The following is a 19193-nucleotide window of genomic DNA, read 5'->3' as shown; positions in this document are numbered from 1 at the left end:
CATTATCTGAGGCCACTTGGGCAATTTAGAATAATTGTGCTGTCCAGATTCTGGGACCACTGAGTCAACCAGAATGCATTATCTGTAGCTACGGAGGCTGATTCCGGGACCACTGAGTCAACCGAAACTCATTATCTGTAGCTACTGAGACAATTTAGGGTAATTGAGCTGTCCTGGTTCCCAGAAGAATGTGCTTCAATAACCAGTGAGATAACAATCAATGGGACATTCAAACCACCATCAATGGAATATTCAATCGATTTGGATAGCATACATTAAGTTCAGAAAAATCAAAATAACTTTTCTATTGTTTTAGCAAGCAAATGAGTACAGAACCCAAAACAGCAGGGTTAAAATATTAAACAGCAATTTTTACCCAAGAATGGTTGCTACTATGCTTCATTATCATCTACCAAGCTACCTACTTAGTACCTACCTACTTCGTACATATGACTCTGCAAACGGAATGCTCCCAGATCCCAAGAACACTCGCATCTTTGTCAGCGGGATGATGGCTCAGTCCCTCACAGTGGTGGCTGGGCTGACTTCTGATCTATTTGACACTGTTCCTTGCAGCATGTTGATGCATTCAGGCACAAAGGAACTGATATTACATACAGAATCATACTCAGGTGCTGGAGGTAGATTGCTCATGATGAAGGAGGCAAAGCTTTTTTCAAGGGTGCATGGTCCAATGTTCTCAGAGGCATGGGTGGTGCTTTTGTACTTGTCTTGTATGATGCAATCAAGAAGGTCACATGAATTGTTTCCTAGTCTTTCCTCTTCCCACCACCAGGAACAAGTATGTTGTATTATGTAACATATCTATTTATCAATGGCACATATTTACTGACTGAAAATGGGAAGCAATAATATTCATCTGACCAGTTTTCTCCTAAAGCCATTTCCATGATGATGGGACTCAATTATTTATTTTTTATTTCAGTCACTCTTGATAAAAAACAAATTTCAAAAAATAAAAAATATCTGAAATATAAAAAAATCATATGTATAATGGGCAATTACGTATTTACTTGCATATATAACAGCATTTGATTATAGTGCCACTGTCACCAATATTCTCTGATGCCATAGAGGTTAATACAAAATACTCAAACATCTAACTCTTAACCACAGTGTTTGTGTATATAGCACTTTCATACTCATATGAACAACAAAGTAAGAACTTAAGCAATTTCTCTTTCTTTCTTTAGTTTTTAAATATGTTTTTATTTATTTATTTTTTTTAGAGAGAGAAACATTAATTGACTGCCTCCTGTATGCCCCCTACTGGAGATCGAGTCCGCAACCCAGGCATGTGCCCTGACTGGGAATCCCCAACACAACCTCCTGGTGCATGGGATGATGCTCCACAAACTGAACCACACCGACCAGGGTTTTAAGCAATTTCTTTTGGAGAAAAACAGAAAAATGTCAGTAGATGGTGAAACAAAGTATTTTAATTTATTCTAAATGTTAAAGAGATAAAAACATAGCTCAACCATTTAAGGGTACTTCTGACTTTTAAAACATTTTTTTTAATAAGAAAAAAAAATCAGTTCCAAATACTTATTCTCCACAATTTATATTTCAAGTTTGTAATATTTATTCTTTCCTATAAAAGTAAATACTGTATGAGAAGAGCAATTTAGAAAAAGCCTTTTATGAATACAATGTGCCATGTTTCAACTTTCTAATTCATAGCAACATGTGCATTTTCAGAGTATAAATTGCCAGCCAGAGATCCAAGATGGCAGTGGAGTAGGCGGAAGCTACACCCACCTCCTCCCAGGACCAAACTGGAAGTACAACTAAAATATAGAGCAATCAACCTGAATAACCAACTGAACACTAGCTGAAGAGGAGTCTTATAGGATTTAGACTTAAGAATTTACAGAAGAAGTCACATTGAGACAGGTAGGAAGTGTGGAACTGCAAAAAGGGCTGGCCCCACTATCAGGGGCTGTGGCTGAAGTTCCAGAGGGATATCTCAGCTGTAGGGTTGGAGGTGTGAGGGTTTCCTCTGATAAGCAGATCTCAAGCCCAAGCCGGGCTCCCAAGCCCAGAGCACCAGAGCCTGGAAGAGGCACCCTCCTAACATTTGGCTGTGAAAATCAGTGGGGTTTCTGTCTGCCAGGGAGAGACAGGAGTCTGCTAGAAACTCAGGCACCACTTAAAGGGCCAATGCACAAAATCTCTTTCACAGCCACTCACCCTGGGCTCCAGCTGAAGGAGGGTGGAGCAGACTAGACTCCTGGGAGGAGAGACTGGTTTGTGGCTCTGGGAGAGAGCTGAGGGGACAACCGCTGGGACCCCTGTGCTGAGTCACCCTACTGCACTACAGACACCATCTTTCTTGGGTGGAGCATGCCCTTCCATGTAGCATCAGCCTGGGGAAAAGCAACTGCCCCACCCTCTGGTCTCCCTGTTGACAGCACCCTGCAGAGCTTCCACCCTGGTAAGGAGTCAGTGGCCTGGGCTGGGGTGTAGAGATCTGGGCAGATTCAAGGGGTGTCAGTGACTGAGTTGTGTAGCTTAGGGGAACGCTTCTCATGCATACTCAGGCCCAGAAGAGGCAGCCACAAACTGTGGATCTTTTTGTAGCTCCAAATAGTTTGCCCAGGGCGAGTCACAGGCAGTGTCTGACATTGACCTGTGCTAGAGTCTCTCACAAGAGTCCCCAGAACCAGCACACCCAGTGGCCAGCTTCAGACATCAGAGCAAGGTGTACTTAGCTTCACAAGTGGCATACCCAAAGAGAGATCTTGGCAGGCACCAGATCCTGCTGAGGTGAATTCTGTTTTGTGTGTTCAGCATATGCACAGTAGCTGATACCCTATGGTTGGGGTTGATCATAAGTTAGCCAGTCTGAGGGCTGATCCCACTCATGATTGGTCCAATCAAGTCTGAATTACAACAGGAGGGTCCACATAACCCACACAGGGGGCATCCCTAGAGTACTTAGCAGAGGTGATCAAGGAGACTGCACCATGGAGTCCCACAAGACACCCACTATGTAAGGTCACTGGGAGTCACAGAAGATCTAACACATAGAAAGAAATAGAAAGAGATAGTCAAAATGAGAAGACAAAGAAACATTCCCCAAATGAAAGAACAGGATAAATCTCCAGAAAAAGAGCTAAGTGAAATGGAGGCAATTTACAATTGTTACAAGAATGCTCAAGGAAATTAGGGGAAGAATGGATGAAATCAAGGAGAACTTAACCAAAGAGATGGTAAACGTAAAAAAGAAACCATATGAAAGAACCAATTAGTATAAACTATCTGAAATGAGGAACACACTGGAAGGATAAGCATAAGGTTAGACAAAGCAGAGGATTAGATCAGCAATTCAGAAACCAGATAGAAGAAAATGCCCAATCAGAGCAGCAAATAGAAAAAGGAATTACAAGAAATAAAGCTAGTTTAAGGAATCTTTGGGATAACATGAAGCATAACAACATCCGCGTCATAGAGGGACCAGAAAGAGAAGAGAGAGAGCACGGGATTGGGAACCTATTTGAAGAAACAATGACTGAAAACTTTACCCTACCTTGGTAAAGGAAAAAGACACACTAGTCCAAGAAGCACAGAATCTTAAACAAGATGAAGTCAAAGAGGCCCACACCTGTACATCATAATTAAAATGCCCAGTGTCAAAAGACAAAGAGAGAATCTTAGAAGCATCAAGAGAAAGGCAGTTAGTTACCTATAAGGGAGTACCCATACAATTTGACTGTCAGCTGATTTCTCAACTGAAACTTTGCAGGCCAGAAGGGAGTGGCAAGAAACACTCAAAGTGATGAATAGCAAGGACCTACAATCAAGATTATTCTACCCAGCAAAGCTCTCATTTATTAAAAAATATATTTTTTTTTTATTGATTTTAGAGAGGAAGGAACAGGGAGAGAGAGATAGAAATATCAATGAGGAGAGAGAACTGGCTGCCTCCTGCAGCCCCCCACTGGGGATGGAGCCTGCAATCTAGGCATGTTCCCTTGACCGGAATCAAACCCAGGACCCCTCTGTCCACAGTCTGACACTCCATCCACTGAGCCAAACTGGTTAGGGTGCAAAGTTCTCATTTAGAATTGAAGGTCAGATAAAGAGCTTCACAGACAAGAAAAAGCTAAAGGAGTTCATCACCACCAAACCAGTATTACATGAAATGTTGAAGAGTATTCTTTAAGAGGAGGAGGAGGAGGAGGAGGAGGAAGAAGAAGAAGAAGAAGAAGAAGAAGAAGAAGAAGAAGAAGAAGAAGAAGAAGAAGAAGAAGAAATGAAAATAAAATGGCAATAAATACATATCTATCAACAACTGAATCTAAAAATAAAAATAAATGAACAAGAAATCTAATGAACAAAATAAACTAGTGAATAAAATAGAATTAGAGGCATGGAAACACAGAACAGACTGATGAATCTCAGAAGGAAGGGGGACAGAGGGGGCAGGAAGAGATTAACCAAAGATCTTAACATGTATATATGCATTAACTATGGACACAGACAATAAGGTGGTGAAGGTGTGGGACAGGGTGGGAACCAGGTAGAAGGGAGCAATGGGGGGAAAAAGAGAGGAGAACATCTGTAATACTCTCAACAATAAAGATATTTTTAAAAAAGCAATGTGAAGAGAAAAATATTTTTAAAAGAGAAAAAATATTTATGTGCAAATGTTTTATGAATGTATCACTTGCTAAAGTGAAAAAGGTGAAGGGATTAAGCAAAACAAAACAAAACAAAACACCCACAAAAAAACACTTAGATAGACAAAAGTATATTCATTACCAGAGGAAAATGGGGGTGGAGGGAGGCAGGATAGAGTAAAGGGGAAATAAGTGGTGATGCAAAGAGACATGACTTAGGATGGTGAACATACAATACAATACAATACAATACAATACAATACAATACAATACAGATGATGTACTATAGAATTATATACCTTAAACCTATATAATTTTATTAATCAATGTAATCCCAATAAATTAAAAAAAATTGTATTCATGACAAAACTACCATCTATAATAATAAAAGCGTAATATGCTAATTAGACCGGACAGCCAAACGACCTTCTGGACATCATTCCGGATGTCCTTCTGGACAAGGCCGCCGCGGTGGAGACCAAGGTAGAAGTGGTTAGGGGCGATCAGGCAGGCAGGCAGAGGGGTTAAGGGTGATGAGGCAGGCAGGCGAGTAGTTAGGGGCGATGAGGCAGGCAGGCAGAGTGGTTAGGGGCCATCAGGCAGGCAGGCAGGCAGGCGAGTGGTTAGAAACCAGCAGTCCTGGATTGTGAGAGGGATGTCCTGGGTGTAGGCTGGGCTGAGGGACGCCCCCTCTGTGCACAAATTTCGTGCATCGGGCCTCTAGTATTCTAATATGGGGAAAAGGTCAACATTATTGCCATCACAATCCCTTGGAAGTTAGACAGACCTTGGCTTCTTTTTCCTGGTTTCTCCTTTTTGCTGTGTGGAACAAGCAAGTGTTTTAGTATCTCTCAATCTCAGGTTTATCACTTATAAATGGCGAAAATAGCATCTATTTCCCAAGGTTGCTGGAAAGTTTAAATAAGTCCTTGTAGAAAACATACTGTCTGGTACAGGGTAAGCATTAATACCTATTACTATTGTTATTGCAAGTGTAGTCCTTTATACTTTACACGTTATGAAGTACTTTTATCTATAGTCTCTCATTTCAGATAATTAGTTCCTGGATAACAGTACAACTTTTATCACAGAACCATGTGCAAGTATTTAATAAGCATGATTGCTACTGGGTTTGTTCAGGTGAAAAAGCAGCCGATTACATTCCCATTGCTTTGATGTCAGATCAAAATGTGTTCAAGGTATTATTATTTTTTAACTCAAATTGTATCTGACTTCAAACCATTTAAAGATAATTTTATTTATTCACATTTGTCAGGCTTTCTCCCACAAAGCTAATTTTGATCCTTACTTTATGTATGGGGAAGAGAAATGTGAAATAACTTTCATAAGGTGAGAGGGCCATCAGCTCTATATCTAGCCCTCGCTCGATGATGGAATGCTCAGCATGTGCCATCTTCTGTTCTGGCTCTAGCTGAATTCTGAAAATGTCAAATCTTGTTTGTAAGCATTTGAATGCACAGAAATGAAAAGCAGGCACCAGAACATTGGTTGTGTGAAGTCTTTGGTAGTGGCCCTGCCGTCCAGTCTTGGCCACTTACGCCTTTAATTTTCTTACTCATCAGCAAGTGTTAAATCCATTTAAAAAAGTACCCTGTAACCTCCAACCTTAAGGAGATGAAAAATGGTTTGGGAAGCAGTTAAAAGCCTTATATGTTGAGTAAAAAATTTTTTTTCTTATAAGATTTCCTGAAAGCACTCACATTTCACTCAAAGATTGAGAATTATTTTTTCTTTCTTGGTCTGGATGAAGTTAGGTTCTTGCCTGAAGGAAACAGAGTAATATTGGTAATAGTCTCAGAATGACCTATGAGAACACTCTGCTGTAGGGGGTATTTCCAGAGGCAGATAACAAGTACTGTCAATCTCTCACACCAAAACGTGCTGGTGATAATGGTGCCAATTTGCACATTCAGCAAAGATGTCTGAGTTGCTACTGGACAAATTTCAGCTTTTTCCTGGGATAAAAAATTGTTCCTAGAGTCTTGTGGGAAAAGGGGACATATGCAGAGCCCCTACTATTCCATTCTGGTTTATGAGCATTGCTATTTATGAATGGCTTCCTTGTAATTAACTGTTTAATTTAAAACAGAACTTGTGACTATAATAACCCCCAAAGCACAAATTTGAAACATTAACCATTTGAGGAGACTCAAAAAGTCTTTCAATTTCAAGGCTATAATTGATTGTACAGCACACAAAAGAATTCTTTATTATTTTACAAGATAATTAAGAAAACATTATGGAAAGCAGCTTCTACCGCTAAATAAAATCTAATTTCTATTTGCAGAATTTCAATTTTTGTTCTAAAAAGTTCTACCTCAATGAACGTATTTCTTTTTAATTTTTGATAAGGTAAGTTAGAAGGGGGGCCTTTAATTTGGTGTTTAACAAGAAAACTTACTTTGTAAAGGGAACAGTAAAAGTTTTTCTTATTCTTTTGGAGAGAGTTTCCAAATCTGAAGGTATGACTTAGGACAAAAGTAAATGGAAAGGGACATTGAAAAATCAATGGTCATAGAAAACAAAGCACACTAAATGGAGTCATATATAACCCCAAGGCTCTTAACATTCTTGAGGAAAAGAATGCACGGCAAATAATGCTTTCAGTTTTATTTAATACTTTTCTCCCTAAAATGAAAACAAAGGTACTGTATGCAGTCATTCTGAGATAATCCCAGAATATTAGCAAAAAAGAACTAGTCTGTTTTATACTTTGTGGGGGAAACATCTTTACATTTTAGAATAGCATTCTGTGATTATTTTTAATGGGAAAATAAAATATAGGTGAGCTCTCCAGGAATCAATATTCTCTTATCTCTATTAGTGTTTTGCAGGCTGATTAGTTTGCAGAGGTTGGGTTTGATTGCTACTGAAGTAGAAGGCATTATAGATTCTCTGTTATTCTTCGATCCACTTGGCTGAGGTCTACGGATCTATCTCTACGTATTTACCTACCTTTCTACATGGTGCTTAGCACTGCAGCATTGGACCTCTTCTAAACGTATTGTGAAATTCTATTGTGCTGAACTCTCAAGTCTCGTTCTGTGAATAGGTAACTACACCTCTTCCCCACACCACCACCATTGCCCTCAGGAGAGCTGTTCCGTTAGGTAAAGGCAAATGAGCCAGACAGAAACAGGCGTTTAGAAAACAGCTTTGTGTGTATATGAAGGATGTATCCAGCTAAGTTTTGAAAGCAAAATGTGGAGGCACTGAAGGTCATAAAATTTATGTAATTCATATAGCAATTAAAAAAGTGACCAAGAGAAAACTTGCTCAACATCTAATGCGTGGTATTCTTAAATGATTAAATACAAGAGTTCAATATTTCCAATTTTTAACATCCATGGTGTACTGCCTTGGTTATGATAGTTGGCTATCAATCAATCCTTTATAAATATTTTTTTCTGTTTTTAAAGAATGATTAATTAAATGAGTTATATCATCCATATTATCTAAACCATTTATTTTCAAAAGTTTGAGATAGAAATAAAGCATAAAAGAATGATGTTTTCTGTCCAGCCTAGCAAGAAATGTTTTTAATAGATTGCTTATTTAATCAAGTATTTCTCTCTATTTAAAATATTTCAGCATTATTAACAGTAAAATTGCTAAGTCCTTTGACTTTTATGCAGGTATATATGAAGTTGCATAAATGTATGTTTGAAAAAAACTGGGTAAAGTTTGTATAGTTCTAAAGGTTAAGCTGGTTAAATACAAACTGAGTCAAGTATTATCAGATTAATGCTTTCCAGTTTTTAGTCATATGATGATAACTTATTGTACAAATTGTTAGAGAGATTGTCAAAACTATGTTTAAATAGAAACTATTTAAAAGGATTCCCTTTAGAAGGATAACCCATTTATAATCTAAATATATATTTTTATGCAGAAAGTGATTTATGCTTTAATAATTATGGTGGTCTATAAATAATATAAACTAAAATGATTTAATTGGTATTTGCTGAAAATATTATTATTGAATTCATTATATTTACTGAAAAGTAAAGATAGCATTAAATACTTTAATATAAAGTCTACATATAAAAAAATCTGAATTCTTTCCCAGAAGCCAATACAGAATCATATTGGTGAATAAACACCATTATTGCTGCTTCAAACAGCTGCTTAAGAAATCTGCTCCCAATTAACCTCATAGACAAATGAAAAACCATCTTCTAAAAATGGACACATTTATTTCTGTAAATATGTAAATTCCTCAGCATTTCTACAATGTTGGAATAAACTGTTTTCAATCTATATTTATAGATCAGAGTTGGGAGCAATTTCTCTATCCTTTACAAACAGCCTTGACTTCCTACTCTGAGTTCAAAACTGCCTTAAATTGTGTCATTTTTTTATACAAAAGGCATTCTAAAATTGTATTATGCATTTATTGTGCTGAAAGAATGACCCTTGCCATGCTTTGTTTACTGAATGTCAGATTTTCATTTGTATTACAGCTGTGTACCATAGCAGTTTCGGTTTTGTATGAAGGGCAAATAATGCACAAAACAGTCAAACCACAGAGCAGTAATTAGCCTGGAAAAGATCAAAGTGTGCTCTTCTAAATCCAGCCAATTTGCTCTGGGTGTGCAAAACCAATAGTCTTTCTTTTGCTAAGGTCTCTTATTAATTTTTGCTTTCGTTTGTTGCAGAGCAGCTGCTTTACTGTCAACCCAACATCCTGCTCTAAAAAAAATCCATTTTGATGCCACAAATGCAATTTCAATGGGTTTAGGAATAATAACCAGCTTTTTTTCACCCCACTTCTAGGAGATAGAAACCTGAAATGAAAGTTTTCAGCATCTGTAAAGTGAAAGAAAGAAACATAAGTCATAACACTGTTTGGATTTGTTTCTCTAGAAAAAGCTGAAGAAGAGTGAACTGGAAATATTTCTGCTTTTAGTGCTTTTAACCAGCACTATCCTTTTCAGTGTATGGCTATTGCTCTCTTCTTTTCTTAATATGAGTTCTTTTTATCCTCAGGGTTACATTGTGGTTTTTATAGAAAAATGGAATGATCCAAGTTATTAATTAAATCCAATCCAGCAGAAAAAAAACTTAAACTAATAGTTTATACATTTCAGGATGAAAACAGTAAATAAGATAGTATTAATTGCTATTTTCTTGATGTAATTACTATTATTCTTGAGTGAATATGAAGTGGCTGTTGAGGATGGTAAGGAAATAAAACTGTGAAGGATAAAAGAGTAAAACGTTATAACCTAAAAAATAAAATATGACCTTGGAGAATATATTTTAAGTATAGTCTATGTATTTCTCGCTTCCCTTCTCCATTCTTGTCATTTTTCTCTCAATATTCTCTTTGGCAAGAAGTAGAGAGAAATAAACTGATTAGTTTATTGATTCCTATTATGTGGCAGCTTTTCTGTAATTGTTACCTATATATAAACATATAAATATATAAATATATATATTTTTAGTAATTTTTTCTTACCCAAACAATGAATATTAACATGTATTAGCTGAGTAAATATATTTTTGTGTGTCTAGTGTTGCAACAATTTTCCTGGCTTCACAAGAAACCATTTAAAATTCATTCTGAGTTATATTCCACTTCAAACATGTGCCAAATATTTGTTTTGGTATCAATATAACAAGCCTACTAGACACTAAAATACAACCAAGCAAAACAAAAAGTGTAATGATACACAGAATTAACATAATGAAAAGAAGCACATACAAGTAATTAAGAATAATTGATTCATAAACAAATGAATGAATGTTCATGAAATGACCAATTGGTTTGTTCTGGAAATGTTTTCAATTGAACAGGAATTTAGTGCTTTTGAAAAGTAACAAAATGATCATATATAGAAGTTAAAGTATCTCTTTAAACAACAGGTACAAATCAGACATTAACTCCTAATTTTACTCTTAAGTAACCATGACATACTAAATAAACTTGAACTTCAGAATTCTTCATTCTTTTATATTATTTGGCATCTTTTAAAAATATATTTTATTGATTTTTTACAGAGAGGAAGGGAGAGGGATAGAGTTAGAAACATCGATTAGCTGCCTCCTACACACTCCCTACTGGTGATGTGCCCGCAACCAAGGTACATGCCCTTGACCGAAATCGAACCTGGGACCCTTGAGTCCACAGGCCGACGCTCTATCCACTGAGCCAAACCGGTTAGGGCAGTGGTTGGCAAACTCATTAGTCAACAGAGCCAAATATCAACAGTACAACGATTGAAATTTCTTTTGAGAGCCAAATTTTTTAAACTTAAACTTCTTCTAACGCCACTTCTTCAAAATAGACTCGCCCAGGCCGTGGTATTTTGTGGAAGAGCCACACTCAAGGGGCCAAAGAGCCGCATGGGGCTCGCGAGCCGCAGTTTGCCGACCACGGGGTTAGGGCATATTATTTGGCATCTTATTAACATCTGTTGTTACCTCTATAGCCTTTATAATGCATTCTATTCTTCCCATTCTTTATTATTTAAGAGGCCAATTCTGAAGATGATAGTGTGATGGTAATAAATCTATACTAGAAATTAAATAAATATACTTAACCTTCATTTACAGCTGTTATTAGATAAAGTCTTCAAGTTCATATAAAATTTCCTTGATTACCTTTGTCTAGCATCTGTAGGACTTAACATGAATTTCTCTATAAGATAACTTGAAACATGGCATTTAGCAAACAAAATGGCCTCAGGGAATGTGCACACAATCTCATTTAGAAAATCCTGAAAATATTTGGACTAAGATTTTTAAAAATGATATTGGGGAGAATGAGAGATTCTAAAGATACAATAGACCTTTTTTATCCAAAGAAGAAGAACAAAAAAAAGGAGGAGGAGAAGAAGGAGAAGGAGAGGGGAAGAGGTGAAGAAGAAGAAAAGCTAGTTTGCAAAGTGTAGATTGGTGGTTTCATTATCAGTTTAAATTATTGAGAGAGTAGTTCTAGAATTCTTGCAGAAGTAATTATCTCTGGCCAATTCAGTAAGGCAAGAAAGACATAAAAAATGTAAGGACTGGAAGGGAAGAGATAGAAAACTTAAGACAAAGAACAAACTGTTAAAACTAATAAAAGAATACAAGTTACAATGGCAAAAAGGAAAAAAAAATTAACAGAGTTCTCCATTTGCACTAATCAATTAAAAATATAATGGAGTCCTGGTTGGTGTGGCTGAATGGTTGAGCATCAACCCACAGACCAAAGGGTCTCAGGTTCAATTTCCAGTCAAGGGCACATAACTGGGTTATGGGTTCATTCCTTGGCCCCAGTCAGGGCAGGTGTGGAAGGCAACCACTCAATGTGTTTCTCTCACATCAATGTTTCTCTCTCCCTCCCTCCCTCCTTTCCACTCTCTCTAAAAAAAAAAATCAATGAAAAAAAATCCTCAGGTGAGGAGTAACAAACAATATATCTATATATCTATCTCTCTATCTCTATCTCTATCTCTATCTCTATCTCTATCTCTATCTCTATCTCTATCTCTATATCATCTATATATACATCAATCTATATACAAACTAGAAAATCTTATGCCTTTTATTATAGCAACAAAACTTGAAGCATATAGAATATGATCTAACAAAATGTGGATAATACAGAAAAATCTTAAACATTTTTAAAAAGACCCCCAAAATTTGTCTAATGTGATCACAGCTTTTAGAGAAGAGTTTGAAACATGATAAGCACTAAAGAAATATATTAAATAAATAAATGAATATCTAAATAAATGGAGAGATATACCATTTTCATAGATGTGAAAATTAACAGTGTAGAGCCCTCAATTCTTTTTTTATTTTCAGTGCAGTTCCAATATTGTGGGGGAAGCCATAAGAAGAAATGGGATTGGAAATCGTACCTAATAAAAGAGTAATATGCAAATTGACCATACCTTCGTTACACCCACAAGCCATGCCTACCAGCCACACCCACCAGCCAATTAGAGCGAGTATGGAAATAAACCCAACCAAGATGGCTACAGCCACAGACAGCAAGGTTTCCCAGGCAACGGAGGAAGCCAAGCTTTCTGCCTGCCCTTGCTGGCCTAATCCTCCACTCAAGCTACAAAGTTTCAAGTATAGAAGGTAAACAAATCCAAACAGAAATGGTGGCAGCCATGGAGCTGGAGAGAGCAGGCCAGGGTTGTCCCCAGCAACGGAGGAAGCCAAGCTTTCCACCTGCCCTAGCTGGCCTAGGCCTCCATTCCAGGCTACAAAGTTTCAATTATAGAAGGTGAATTAACCCCAACAGAAATGGCGGCAGCCACAGAGCGAGCAGAAGGCTTGGCTCCGCTACAGGCTACAAAGTTTCAATTGTAGAAGGTAAATAAATTCCAGATACCAGGGCCTCCGCTTGGGTCACCAGGGGGCATGGCTGGCCTGCAAACCACCACAGGCCCCTCTCTCAGGCCGCCCATGCCCCAAGGGAACCCCCATCCTGATCCAGGACACCCTTCAGGACAAACCAGCTGGTCCCCACCCCTGCACCAGGCCTCTATCCTATCTAATAAAAGAGTAATATGTAGATTGACCATCACTCCAACACACAATATGGATACCCCCATGTGGTCAAAGATCCTGCCCCCATGTGGACACAAGATGGCCACTACAAGATGGCCAGCAGGGGAGGGCAGTTGGGAGGCACCCGGCCTGAAAGGGAGGGCAGTTGAGAGGGACCAGGCCTGCAAGGGAGGGCAGTTGGAGGTGATCAACCCTGCAGGGGAGGGCAGTTAGGGGTGACCAGGCTGGCAGAGGAGGGAAGTTGGGGGCAAACAGGCTGGCAGGGGAGCAATTAGGCATCAATCAGGCTGGCAGCGAAGTAGTTAGGGGGTGATCAGGCTGGCAGGCAGAATCAGGGGCAATCAGGAAGGCAGGCAGGTGAGCATTTGGGAGCCAGCAGTCCTGGATTGTGAGAGGGCAGTCGGACATCCCTCGAGGGGTCCCATATTGGAGAGGGTGCAGTCCGGGCTGAGGGACATCCCCCTCCGTGCACGAATTTTGTGCACCGGGCCTCTAGTATATTATAAAAGAGGGTAACAACAACAAAAAGTATAAATAAAATAGAGGCCATTCAGATACTGATGATGATAGGGTGCCATGAATCAATCAAGTCAATGATGGGTATCTGAGAGCCAAGAAGAGCATATGTTTGGGTGTTGTTTTCTTACCTGTTTAGCCATCCTGTAGCTTTTGATTGGAGCAGATAATCCATTTGGATTGAAAATAATTGTTGATAGATATGTATTTATTGCCATTATTCATACTTTAATCTTATTTTTTTCTTCTTCATAAAGAAACTCTTTAATTTTTTTTGTAATGATACTGGTTTGGTGGTGATAAATTCCTTCAGCTTTTTCTTGCCTGGGAAGCTCTATATGTCCTTCAATTCTAATCGATAGGTTTGCTAGATAGAGTAATCATGGTTGTAAGTCCTTGCTTTTCATCACTTTGAAGATTACATGCCAATCTTTTCTGGTCTGCATGAAAAATAAGTTTCTGTTGAGAAATAAGCTGACAATCTTATGGTGCTTCCATGTAGGTAACTAACTGTTTTTCTCTTGCTGCTTTTAAGATTCTTTCTTTATCTATAACCTTTGGCATTTTAATTATGATGTGCCTTGGTGTAGGACTCTTTGGGTTCATCTTGTTTGGGACCTTCTTGGACTTGTGTGTCTTCTTCCTTCACCAAGTTATGGAACTTTTCTGTCATTATATATATCTTGCTCTCTCTTTTCTTCCACCACCCCCATGATGTGAATGTTGGTATGCTTATACTTGATGTCCCAGAGGCCTCTTAAACTATCTTTATTTTTTTTGGATTGTTTTTTCTTTTTCTTTTTGGATTCTTATTTTATTCCACTGGATGTGGAAGATTTCATCTTCTCCTTCATCTGATCTACTGTTGATTCTTTCTGGTGTACCTTCATTTCAGTTATTTTATTTTTCATTTTTATTGTTCCCTTTTATGTTTTCTATCTCCATTTTTTATGTTTGCTATCTCTTCGTTGGAGTTCTCCCTGAATTGATATATTCTTCCCCTAAGTTTGTTGAGCATCTTTATAAGAAGTGTTTTGAACTTTGCATCTGTAGATTGCCTATTTAGTTCTTTTTCTGGAGTTTTGTTCTTTGTCTCCCCATTTTGGCTGATTCTCTGTGTTTCTATATATTAGGCGGAGCTGCTATGTCTCTCAATCTTGCTAGAGTGACCTTATGTAGTAGATGTCTTGTGGGGCCCAGGCTCTCAACCTCCTCAGTCACCTGAGTGAGGCATTTCAGGTGCACCATGTGGAGCAACTTTTCAAATGCTTATTTGCATTGTGTATGTCTTCTTTGGTGAGGTGTGTTCAGATCTTTTGCCCATTTCTCAATCAAGTTGTTTTCCTCTTGCTGAGCTTTAAATATCCTTTACCAGATGGTATCTTTTGCAAGTATTTTTCTCCAGTCTGTGACTTGTCTTCTAATTCCCTTGATATTGTCTTGCAGAGCAGAAGGTTTAAACTTTAATAAAGTTCAACTTATCAATTATTTTTATTTTCATCAATTATTTTATCTTTTCTAAAAAGATAGCACCAGGAGGTATTACTAGGAGTTTTATAGTTTTGCATTTTACATTTAGGTCTATAATGTATTTTGAGTTAATTTTTGTGAAAATATTGTGTCTAGATTAATTTTTTTGCATGTAGATGTCCAGTTCTAGCACCATTCGTAGAAAATACTATCTTTATTTCATTGTGTTGTCTTTGCTCCTTTAAAGATCAGTTGACTATATTTATTGGGGTCTCTTTCTGGGTCCTCTATTCTGTTCATTGACCTACTTGTTTATTCTTTTGCCCATACTACACTGTCTTGATTACTGTAGCTTTATAGTAAGTCTTGAAGTCAGGTATCATCAGTTCTCCAACTTTGATCTTCTCTTTCAATATTGGTATTCTCTGTCGTTTTGCTTTCCGTAAAAACTTTAGATCAGTTTGTCAGTATCCATAAAATAATTTTCTCAGACTTTGGTGTTCATTAATTTTTTTAAAAAATCCTGCTAGGTAGTATGCTAATGATAATCCATTCTCACCAAGAAAATAGGTAAACAAATTTTGGGCATTTGTCTTCATAAAAGAAAAATATGTAAATCATTTTAAAATATGAAAGTTATTTTTAAGTTCTTTGCGATGAGATAACAAATCTCTATGTAATACTTCAGCTTGTCATGATGATGTTTTTACCTATTAAATGTTGATTTAAAATATTGTAAAAATATGGAGTATATTTTGAAGTCTTTGTTTTTATAAACTTTAATACCATCAATGAAATGTTCATCTGGGTTCAACATTTTTACACACAAAGTTGCTTATAATGATGTAGGTAATGATTTTACTAGGGTACTGACTGTCATTTATCCTAGGACCTCTTTCCCCCCCGCACTTTTAGTCAAGTTTGTATGTACATGCAGTAGTTCCTTACCAGAGTGGTTTTAAAGATATCAATACTGCCATGGCTGGGTGGTTCAGTTGGTTGGAGTGTTGTTCTCTACACCAAAAAGCTGTGGGCTCAATTCCTGGTCAGGGCACATACCTAGGTTGTGGATTTCATCCCCAGCCAGGGCATGTACATCAATTGATGTTTCTTTCTCACATCGATTTTTCTCTCTCTCCCCCCTTTCTCTCTCTCTAAAAATCAATAAAACATATCCTTGGGTGAGGATACAAAATAAAAGATAGCAATACTAATGAGAATGTATATTCTCCATTATATTTTACTTTATTGGGTCAACAAAAAGTTGTTTTTTTTTTATTCCTAAGCACAAAGAAAGGCATGTTGATAATTTAATTTAATTCAGAGTTCCTGATTTTTACATTGTGGAATGAGAAGATTAATATACAACCTTTAACCTTTGGCCAGGTAGGAAAGAGGGAAACTCCACCTCTATCCACCTCTGTATAAGGAATTATGTAACATTTTCCCCTTAGCGTTTGGGACCCCCACCTCTGCTCCTCTTTTCTTCTGCTGCTACTCAGCTCGAGAATCAGGTGATGCCCTCGGTTGTGAAGACCTGAAAAACCCTGATGACCTCCAGGTTCTCAGCAGCTACCTAGTGGACAAAAGCTATATCAAGGGGTATATGCCATTACAAACACATGTGGCAATATTTGAAGTCGTCTCCAACCCACCACCTGCCAACTTGTATTATGGCCTCCGCTGGTATATTCACATCAAGTCTTACAAAAAGGACAAAGCCAGCCTGCCGGGAGTGAAGAAGGCTTTGGGTAAGTATGGCTCTGCCAACGTGGAAGACACCACAGGAAGTAGAGCTACAGACAGTAAAGGCGATGATGACATTGATTCCTTTGGATGGGGTGAAGAGGAGGGAAGCAAAGCAGACAAGAGGCAAAGAGAAGAAAGCTTCGCATAGTATGAGTCAAAGAAAGCCAAAAACTTGCACTTGTTGCCAAGTCTCCCATGGTATTAGATGTGAAACCTTGGGATGATGAGAGGGATGTGGCAAAATTAGAGGAGTGCGTCAGAAGCATTCAAGCAGATGGCTTGGTCCGGGGATCTTCCATACTAGTTCCAGGGGGGTATACGATTAAAAAACTTCAAATACAGTGTGTAAAGATGATACATTTGAAACAGTTATGCTGAAGGACTATATGCATTCCATGGATGTGGCTGCTTTCAACAAGATATAAAATCTATCAAGGACCATTGCCCTTAAATAAAAGCTTTGGAAGTTAAAAAAAAAAAAGGTTGATTTTCATGTATTTCATTATTGACAGAGTCTAACAAATATCAAGAACAGAAACATTTAATAACAATTTTATCCAACTTTTTAGAAAAATAAGGTATGGCAGAAATGAGAAAAGGAAGGGAGGACTGGTCCAGTAAAGGGGGTGTTACCAAAAAGGTTCCCACTGTGAGCACCTGGGACTCACTACCATTGCTGAGCTCCAGAGACAGTGAAGAATTTTTCTGTATTGTTCCACTCCAGGCACAGTAAATAGTCTCTCTCTCTCTCTCTCTCTCTCTCTCTCTCTCTCTCTCTCTCATCAGCTGGACATCAATCACGGAGTACTTCTGGCTTAATTATTTTTAGATTTAGAATCCTCAGGTGTAGGGATACAGGTGTTGCAACAAAGAAGGTATGTGGATCGGGTTACTGCATTATCTACTAAAGTCACCATACCGGTCTTTTGACCTTGTTTTCTAAGGCAGAAAGAACAAGTATTTTTAACTAAGGTTATTACTACTAAGTAAAAAACCCTGCAAAAAAGCTCATCAATCTTGATTAATTTAGTAAAATTTTGTAAGCTCTTCATATTCTATATTTAAACCCATAACTTAAATAGTCATATATGATATACATATAAGTATGTCAATGATATATATTTTAACAGATTTGAATGTATTGTTGCTATTTTTACCTGACTAAGAGAGAGTATGCAAGGAGCAGAAGGATCAGCTCTGACTTTGTCTTAGCTCCTCTTGTGCTTACCCTATTAGTGTTATCTACAGCTTAGGGTTTCTTTGAAGAGATCTTTTTTTCAGTCACTTATTTATTTTAGGAGGGTTTATTTACTTAAAAGTAGATAATATTCATATGTTTACTTAACTAGGCACCAAAAAATGCACCTTGTTAAATAAAAACAAAATGAATGACAGAATGATGGGTCAACTGTCTAGTCCTCCATATTGTGGATATCCCATTTTTCCTTCAGGGTGCTTTGCTTGCTGTATATGACACGTGACAGTTTGACATTCAAACCTATTGAGGGTGCCAGTGTCACTTTAAGTGAAATATTAGTAAAGTTTAACATTTTCATAATTATTGGGGTAAAGGTAAGACAAAATAGAAGTTCTCATATTTTTCCCCAGTGGAGTATCTTGTGCATCTCCTGTGGTATGTGCATTCCAGTTTGGAGACTACTAGTCTACAAGTATGGCATACACATCCTCCACCATATGGCCCTTGCCTGCTTCTTTAACCTAAGCTCCTGCCTTGTCGTTCCTCATACTGTACATTTCAGTTATTGAGAACTTTTTGAAGTTCCCTGAATTTATCATGTTGAGTTGTTGAGTCATGTGTCAGAGATTTGCTTCTACTCTTGCTTCTTCCCAGAATGCTCTTTTTTTTTTTTGACTGCCTGGTAACACCTCCTCTATGAGACTTTTCCTGGCTCTTTCCCATTCCCAGGGAGCATTGAAAACATACATGCTCTCAACCTTAGCGCTCAGCTCTTTTGTTGAATGTATTTGCTAATATTCTTGGCTCCTTCTATAGATTATAGTATCCCTAAAATCAATGATGTTGTCTAATTTATCTTAGTATAACCAGCATATAGCCCCAAACAGGTGCATAACCATGCTTGTTGAATTAATGATGGAGATGGTAGTCCTATTGTACACAGTATTAGTCAGCCAGCAAAGAGGGTTGTGTTTAGCTCTGGGTACCTCTTGAAGAAGGACTTGGAAAATTGATGTGTACTCAGAGGAAAATAATTCCAAACAATGTCATGAGAGCAATTCTAGCCTGGGCCCAATGTATAG

The 19193-nt window shown here is 37.7% G+C and overlaps 1 pseudogene across 1 annotated transcript in view; it reads left to right on the top strand.

The window, feature by feature from the left end:
- LOC307097629 overlaps positions 1-17291 on the top strand; it is a 38381-nt pseudogene extending 21090 nt beyond the window's left edge. Inside the window, exon 3 of the transcript in view lies at positions 16619-17291. The product of the transcript in view is annotated as an uncharacterized misc_RNA (transcript). The remainder of the gene's footprint in view (positions 1-16618) is intronic.
- The last annotated feature ends 1902 nt before the right edge of the window (positions 17292-19193 follow it).

The sequence above is a fragment of the Cnephaeus nilssonii genome, assembly GCF_951640355.1.
Source record: "Cnephaeus nilssonii genome assembly, chromosome: 4".
Taxonomy (NCBI): Eukaryota; Metazoa; Chordata; class Mammalia; order Chiroptera; family Vespertilionidae; genus Cnephaeus; species Cnephaeus nilssonii.
This window is presented reverse-complemented; position numbering and strand designations above follow the sequence as displayed.